Below are 8,567 nucleotides of genomic sequence, written 5' to 3'. Positions count from 1 at the left end.
GGCTAGGTACCCTGAGACGCATAAGCTCCTTTATGCTATCCTTGTTGCATCCAGGAAACTCCATCACTATTTCCAGGCTCACAAGATTGTGGTGGTGACCTCATACCCGTTGAGGTCCATCCTCCACAATTCTAACGCCACGGGCAATATCGCCAAGTGGGCAGCTGAGCTCGCTGGTTTTCAACTTGGCTTCCAGCCACACCATGCCATCAAGAGTTAAGTCCTTGCTGACTTCGTTGCGGAGTGGACACCAGCACCAAGTGTCCCTGGGGGTCCGGACCACGGGTCGGACCCCCACGTCTGGAAGCCAGGGCTCCGGTGTTCACCGGACCCCACTGGACGCTTTTCTTCGACGGGTCCGCCCGCAGCAAGAAGGCAGGGGCCGGCGTGGTCCTCATCGACCCACATGGCGAACAAGTGCAGTACATGGTGCACCTCGACTTCGAGGCCACCAACAACATGGTGGAGTATGAGGCCTTAATCTTTGGACTCTCAGCGGCTCTATCCCTAGGGGTCCGGGAGCTCCTGGTCAAGGGAGACTCCCAACTCATCATCAGGCAGGTCCAGGGGAAGTGTTGCTGCAATAATCCCCAGCTCGCAGCCTACCTCATCCACGTAAGGAGGCTGGAGAAGAACTTCAATATGCTGGAACTGCAACATGTTCCACGCGAAGGCAACTCAGTGGCTGATGCACTCTCTGCGAGGGCATCGACTCTGGCATCCGTGCTAGAGGGCATCTTCCAAAGACGTCTGCTGAAGCCTTCTGCCCAGCCTGCCGACCTGGGTGAAGGGGGTCGGGCTAGCTCCTCGAAGCTAGCGGTCCCAGCGATGCTCCATCCGTGGAGCCCGCCAAGGGTTGTGTGCTCCCTCGAGGGTCCCAAAGACCTCGGGGAGCCATGCCCAGTTTCTCAGGAAGGTCCCGATGCATGGATCTCCGAGATCCGGGACTACCTGAAAGATAATTTCCTTCCTGAAGACCAGGCATCTGCTGAGCGCATAGTCCGGATGGCTAAACGGTACACGGGGGTAGAAGGGGATCTCTACCGCCGTGGCGCCAACGGCATCCTCATGCGGTGCATCACCCAGGAAGTGGGCCGTGACTTGCTCGTGGAGATCCATGGAGGCGAGTGCGGAAGTCATTCTTCATCCCGCACGCTGGTCGGTAAGGCCTTCCGGCATGGCTTTTATTGGCCGACAACGCTCCAGGATGCAGCTGAGTTGGTAAGGTCCTGCAAAGCGTGCCAGTTCCATGCAAAGCAGATACACACTCCAGCTCAGGTACTGCAGATGATTCCTCCCTCTTGGCCTTTCGCTATATGGGGGTTGGACATCTTGGGACCCTTCCCTAGGGCCGTCGGAGGGTACTGGTACCTCTATGTTGCCATCGACAAGTTCACCAAATGGCCGGAGGCAACCCCAGTGGTTAACATCACCAAGGCGTCAGCAACAGCCTTCCTTAAGTCGATCGTGTGTCGGTTTGGGGTCCCGAACCGGGTCATCACCTATAATGGGACTCAGTTCACTAGCCAATACTTTCAAGAGTACGCGAAGACATTGGCATCCAGCTCTATTTTGCCTCAGTGGCACATCCCAGGAGCAATGCCCAAGTCGAGCGGGCTAATGCTGAGATCCTCAGAGGGCTCAAGATCCGGACCTACTGCGATCTTGAGAAACATGGCGCAAAATGGGTTGACCAGCTTCCGAGCGTGCTATGGGGGAACCGGACCACACCCAGCCGGGCAACTGGGGAAACCCCTTTCTTCCTGGTCTACGGGGCTGAAGCATGCCTTCCCCTAGAGATCAGCATGGGCTCTCTACGAGTCCGAGCTTTTGATGAGGACTTGCAGGAACAGCAGCATCGCCAAGACGTGGACCTCATCGACGAGCGAAGACGGCGAGCAGCAGTCCGAAACGCACGGTATAACCAAGCGCTCCGGCACTATCATCAACGGTTCATGCGTAGTAGGGAGCTCCGGGTCGGGGACCTAGTCCTAAGGTGAATCCTGAACCGGGAGGGCCTGCACAAACTCTCTCCCAGCTGGGAAGGGCCCTTCAAGGTGACAAAAGTGTGCCGACCCGGATCTGTTCGTTTGGCTACGGAGGAAGGCATGCAGCTACCCAATCCATGGAACATTGAGCACCTCCGTAAGTTCTACCCCTAGGGCCTAGTTGAGAGGAAATTTTTCCTTTGTAATTGGTAGCATCACTGTGCGGACCAGGGCGGTGAAGGTCCGCCCTCGTAAACACGGCCCCTAGCGTACATCGCACAATTCTTTTGTACCAATTCATTAAGGAAAGATTTGTTCTCAGTGTGTCCTTGAGGTTTATGGGATTCTATTTCTTCTTTGCTTCTCACTACACTAACCCCCCACGTGGTCTTTCATGTCTGTGACATGCCCGAGGCTTTTCTTAAGTTGCTACGCTGTGTCTCTATCCCAAGACCTCTGTTTCGCAGGAGAAAAGGAACCGTGCACCTGGGAACTGGTTTCGGAGAGACGTGCTCGTCCTTTGCTGGGATCCAGGGTTGTGTAGCCGCTTAGCCTGGTTTCGTACCCTAAGCCTACACACCCTGCCCCCCTAGGGCGAGTACCGCTGTATCTTGAACCAGGACCCGGGCGCCGGGACCCCTTCAATCCCCGAACCTAGGCCCTGGTACCCTGACTCGCTGCGCAACTCAGAAAACCCTCGCGGGTAAGTCCGGGACCTCGTGGGGACGTCTACTAAGCTTCGATCCTAAGTCATGCGCAGGACCTCGGTACTATGGCAGCTAGTCCTGACCCATCGCGACTACCTCCTAGGGGGCCAGGGGGACCTCGGTACGCTTGACAACATATCGCAGGATCAACAATGGAAAAACAACTAAGTTCTTTCACTTTTCCCACAACAAACAGACACTCAAAATGCTCAAGTTTTGCTTCTAGCAAAGCGAATATATAACTTATAATGTACACAACATCACAAAAGTTATATTACATCACAAAAGTTGTATTACAAAAGCAATAACAAAAGTGCTGCTCCTATTGTTTTGGTGGTCCGGAGGCGTCCCCACTCTTTGCAGGTTCGGGACGGTGTCGGATGCGCGCCACGACCATGTCTGCCGCCTCCTGCACTCCTTCTTGCGCGGCGATCACCATCGCCCGGATGGGTCCGACCAGGACGGGAGTCAGTTGGAAGGTGGGGTCGTGGCTCCGGAGGCAGGTAAGGATATACTCCGTCGTCCCCCGGGCAACTGCTCGCCCTTCTGTCTCCAGGAGGTAGTGTATGCTGGCCTCCAGGTCCCGCAGCCGCTCGGCGGTGGAGTCCAGCACCTGGAGGGCGGCGCCAAGTGGAGATGGAGCCTCCACCACCCAGATGGGGTTTGCTCTGAGTGCTTCCAGGGAAGGGTTCACCTCACCGGCCCATCTTGTGATCCGGCCGATGCTGGCGCTCCGCTCCGCCAGGAATTCCTTCACCTTGGCCTCCCTCTCCTGGAGGGCCGCCTCGCTCTCCTGGAGCCTCCGGGTCGCGGCTGCCAGCTCCTCCTCCACGGCTGCTTCCTGCTCCTGCAGCTCCTGGAGCCGGGCCACCTCCTCTGCTTCGCGGGCGGCAAGCCTTTTTTCTCTATCCGCCGCGGCTGCCTCCAGTTCTGCAAGGGTAGCCTCCTGCGTCTTGGACACCTCCACCACCCTCTTGTCCTGGTTGGCCAGCTCCAGGGCGGTCTTCTCCCTGTCCGCCGCCGCCTGCACCTTCTTCTCCGCCGCGAGCTCCCGCTCGAGGGCATGCGTCTCCCGCCGTGCGGCCGCTCTCTCCCGTTGGGCAGCTGCCGCCTCCCGGTCGAGAGCCTGCTGCAACTGCTCCTACAGGAGCTCACGCCCCAACACGAGCTCGGCGCGTTCCCTGGTGTAGCGGGCGGAGACGGTCTGGATGCGGTCCCCCAGGCGGTGCTCCCAGTCGGAGAGCCGGAGGCATTCCGCCTCTAGCTTCTCCCACTCCCGGCGGATGCCTGCCTCCAGCTCCTCCTGAGTTTGCTGGCTTTTGGCAAAGAGGCGGGGGAGGGGGGTTTCCGCTAGATTCGGGAGAAGGCGCCTTCCCAGCACCACCTCCGTTTCCTCCTCCTGCGCAGGTAGGGTGGTGGTGCTGGCGACCTCAGCGGCCTCTGGCGCCGCTGCCTCCGGCACCTCCGCAGCCTCCGGCGTTGCTGCCTCCGCCGTTGCCGCAGTCTCCTCTGCCGCTGGTTCAGCTGGTGGGGACTCTGCCACAGCGTCCGGCGCTGCTCCTGCTGCTGTTGCCTCGGTCGTCGCAGCTGGCCCGGCGGCCTCCTCCTGGGGGGCGGCTTCGGGTCTTGCGGTGTGGCGGCCTCTGGCTCCGGACCTCTGGCTCCGGTAGCTTCTGGTGCTTGCGCAGGTGGGGGGCCTGCTGGTGTCGTCGCTGACCCCCAAGCAGGGGAAGATGACAGTGCTGGCTGGGGGCCGGTCCCCCCAGCTGGAATGGCCCCGGCTGACGTACTTGATGCATCTGAAGGAAGGGGCCTGCCGTATCACCGACATGGTTAGGGCCTAGAGGCTAAGAGGGATAATGAAAAACTCTGAGAAGACTACTTACGCGAAGTCATACCACTCCCATTTGCCCCGGGCGGCTGGGGGGACCTTCTTTCCTGCCAAGGACCCCCCGGACCTCTAGTAGTGGTCCCCGGCCGCTGGCACTTCTGGCGGTGGCGGCGGGGTTTGTGGTCTTGGCTCTATCGGTGGTGGTGGCATCGCAGGGTGCCGTGTCATCGGTGGCAGCGGAGGAATCTGCTGCTCCGGAGAGGGCTGCCGCGCTTCCTCCAATTTTCTCTCCGGCTGCTGGCGCTGCGGCGAAGGTGGTGAGGCTCCGTCTGCCTCTCCACCGCCGCCGTCCTCTGGTGCTTGGGGGCCGGCTCCCCCACCAAGGAGCCGTCGCTGCGCTAGAGCCTCCAGGACTTGGACCCCTCCGCTTGGCTGCTCCGCGCGGGTGCTGTCCTCTACGTCTCGTCGTCCTTTCGGTTTGGGGCAACACCCGCATTGTCCTTTGTGACGGTGCTCCGTCTCCGGCACCTTCTCTTTTCCTTTCCCGGCGGGGGCCGGACCTCCAGGACTTGGCCCCCCGGGAACTTGGCTGGCGCGCTACTGGCGGTCCGGAGAAGCCGGGGATATGGATCCCATGATTGGGGTCGCCTCCCAGCTGCCGGACCGCCAGGCTGCCCTCGTCGAGGGTCGGCATCGACGCCAGGACCGTCGATCGCTATAACTGGTCCTCGCACAGGGCCTTGATCCCGCTCGGGAGGACTAGGGACTCCAGGCTGAACGCCTCGCCAGTCATCGCCCGGATCGCGTACTCCAGCTCTGCCCTGGTGAATTCAGAGCTGGGCCCCCGCGCGATCCTGCAACAGTCATTTGTCCCCGTGTACATGTAGGCCATCCTTGTCCGCTGCTGCAGGGGAGCGATCCGCCGCTTCAGGAAGTCGCCTAGCACCATCATGGATGTTAGGCCGCCCCTCACCAGCTCCTTGACCCGGTTCAGGACTGGTCCAAGCTCCCCCGGCATCGACAGCTTGCCCTTCCAGGTGCTCCGGTCGCTCTGAGGCCCCTCTGTTGGCAACTCCAGGCGGTCGTGGGGGTCGGCCTCGGTGATGACCTAGCCTTCACGCCAATCCTCCCACTTGGAGCTGGAGAAAGCGCTGATATAGGAGTTCGCCATTTCGTGCCGGAGCTGGAAGTAGTAGGCGCCAACCTCGCGCTTGCTCCTCCCTGTCCCGACCAAGGTATAGAAATGCCTGAAGATGGTGGTGCAGGGACGGACCCCCATGAACATCTCCATGAAGTGGGCGAAGACCGCCACAAGGAGGACGGAGTGGGGGGTGAGGTGATAAAGCTGGAGGCCGAACTCTTCCAGGAGCAGGAGGAAGAAGGAGGAGATCGGAGGCACCAACCCGCACATGGCGTACGAGTTGAAGAGGACGAACTCTCCCGCGGCAAGGTCGCGGAGGGGGATTTTGCCGGCCCTAATCTTCCTGGCATGTTCCGGCGCGGTCCATCCCACTAGGCAGTGCACCAGGTCCAGCTGGGCCTGGCTCTGGAAGCGGCGCGGAAATGGGAGCGAAGACATGGTGATGAGCGTTGCGATTGCGGGGGATGGATCGCAAGGGAGCAGGAAGGAGAAGGAATCCTGAGCGCAAGGAAGCAGATCGCAAAAGTACGAGCGGGGACGAAGGGTCGCTACGACGGCTGTCGAAGGTAAGAGCGAAAAGGTAGCCGATCTCTTCGGCTCTTGCCTTTTATCTAAAAGCTGCTCGCCCTCTCGAGCTCTGCGACGACCGAGGAGAAACCGAACGGTCGCCTGCACCAGGCCCCCTCACACGCACAATGACCGGGGGGCCTGGGCCCGCCAGTCAAAGGAGTGGATGCTGGAGGCAGGGGGGAAAGCGGAATCCGAACCGCCCGAGCCACGAGACAGGCTCGAATAAGACAAGAATCTGAATCGCCTGACGCGCACGGCGCGGGCGGAGGATGGGCCTCTCGGGGATCCCGCTAAGGGGGATTAGACATTCATGCCCTTTCCCGGTGGGAACAAGCTATCCACCCGGCGCAACGCTGGGATATGGCCCCACCTGCGGGTTCGTTCCTCTCCCGAGGTGGGCCCGGGGGCCTCTGTCGGTACATACGGGCAGGGGTACCTCCTGCTAGGGTGTCCAGACCCTTAGCGTCTCATTGTCGTCTCACAGGCGTGAGTGCGATGGTGTCCGGCTCCGGCGTGTGCGCCAAGCATATCGTGGTGGACGCGTGCCACCGCATGCTCGGCTGCCTATCCTCGATCATCACCAAGGAGCTACTCAACAGCTAGAAGGCCATTGTAGTCCACTACGAGGAGATTTGCCTCTCCGCGGGCCTTGCCCGCCAGGAAGTCATCTGACAGACTGTCCACCCTGGTGGACAGAGGGCTTTCTAAGCCCACATCCTTACCCTTTAGGAGCAGGGACGTACGGTCCGGACCTGACAGCAGGGACCATGGTCTCCGGACCTCCCCCCTAAGCTCACATAGGTCCGGCGCCCCCCACGTGCCCATGAGGGCAAGGTGCATAGGGATGGCCTCCACAGGCCCGGACCCCCAGCGGGCCCGGCGCCGCCACGTGTGGAAACCAGACCCCTATGGGCCTGTCTCTCCAGCCAGCCTCGGGGGCCCGGACCCCCCAGGGGGTCCGGCGCCGCCACGTGCCACCAAGGTGGCGACTCTTGGGTCGGCCCCTGCCACGTGCCCGTGGCAGAAGGCCCTTCGCGGAGCTCCAGCCCAACTATCGCGTTAAATGCGGGTAGGTGGGTTGGGTGCACCCGAGTCAAAAGTATGGCCTGCCACTGACACACGGGGCAGGTAAGCTGACACCACGGTAAGCCTGCCTGATCTGAAGGCGGCGCGTCATTGTGCTCCGCGCGCGGGCAAGCGGCGTGTTGTCCTATCATGGCGCCCCGCGCGTGGGTAATGATGGTTTGCAACAGGTGAGCCAAGGCGTGCGCTGCAACAGTACGCTCGGAGGCAACGGCATGGTGGATCAGCGCAGCTTCCGTCGCCTGTCAGAGGGTTCAGCCCAACAGTGACAGCACGTCTTCCACTGTTGGGTGACACTGACAGCGGTCACTGTGCAGGCAAGGCTGCACACGGCCGTATCCTGGCTGTGGATACACATATCAACTTTCCGATTGGGAGGACTACAGAGAGGAGCTGGAGATGAAGATCTTCATATCTCTCATAGAACAGGCTCCTGTTGGCCGGGTCCACCTATCGGGGCCCCGCTCAGTGTAAGCACCTTCCTTGGACTATAAAAGAGAGTGTGCACCCGTTAGAAGGGCAGGTTCATACGAACACAAGTTCAAGCTAAGTTGCACCCAGGCATACACAATTAATACAACTCCCAAGTGGACGTAGGGTGTTACGCTCCGGCGGCCCGAACCACTCTAAAATCCTCGTGTTTTTCCTGCGTTCATCCGCACATCGACTAAGCGCTCCTAGGTCTCCTCCAAACCCTTCCTTAACTAGGATTAGGCGGGTGCATTCCGCCACCCGGCTGGAGATTTCCTCCGACAATGTCCCGACGGGGGCGGCGCAGCTCCAGGCCCTGGCCCCGTGCTCCTTGTCCCCTTCGCCAACCAGCCGCACACCCATTGAGCTCAAGCGAACCCTACAACAGCTTCGTTTGGCAGCCATGGAAGATGGGAGGGGGCGGACCTAGTACGCTGGCCTCGATTCGTCGTAGAGACGCGACGATTTGCCGTGGATGCTTCAATTCGAGCCGGTTTGGCGGTGGATGCTTCAATTCGAGCCGGGATTGGCATCGATCCAGAGACATGACGAGTCAACCTTGCGCACGCAATGTCGATTTGGCTCGACGGCTTGTCGATTCCAATCGCCACTATTGCTTGGGGTGGGGGGGGGGGAAGAAGGCGGATTCTGCTCGGAGTGGGTGCTCCTGGTGCATTCGACGTCCTCCGGCGTGGCTCCATCACTGCCAATCGGGGTGGAGAAAGCGGCAGTGCTCGGCGAGCTTTGTAGTGATGATGCGGCACGTAAGAGACAAA

Source organism: Panicum hallii, chromosome 8 (assembly GCF_002211085.1).
Source record: "Panicum hallii strain FIL2 chromosome 8, PHallii_v3.1, whole genome shotgun sequence".
Classification (NCBI taxonomy): Eukaryota; Viridiplantae; Streptophyta; class Magnoliopsida; order Poales; family Poaceae; genus Panicum; species Panicum hallii.
The sequence above is the reverse complement of the archived record's forward strand: the minus strand, read 5'-3'. Positions refer to the sequence as shown.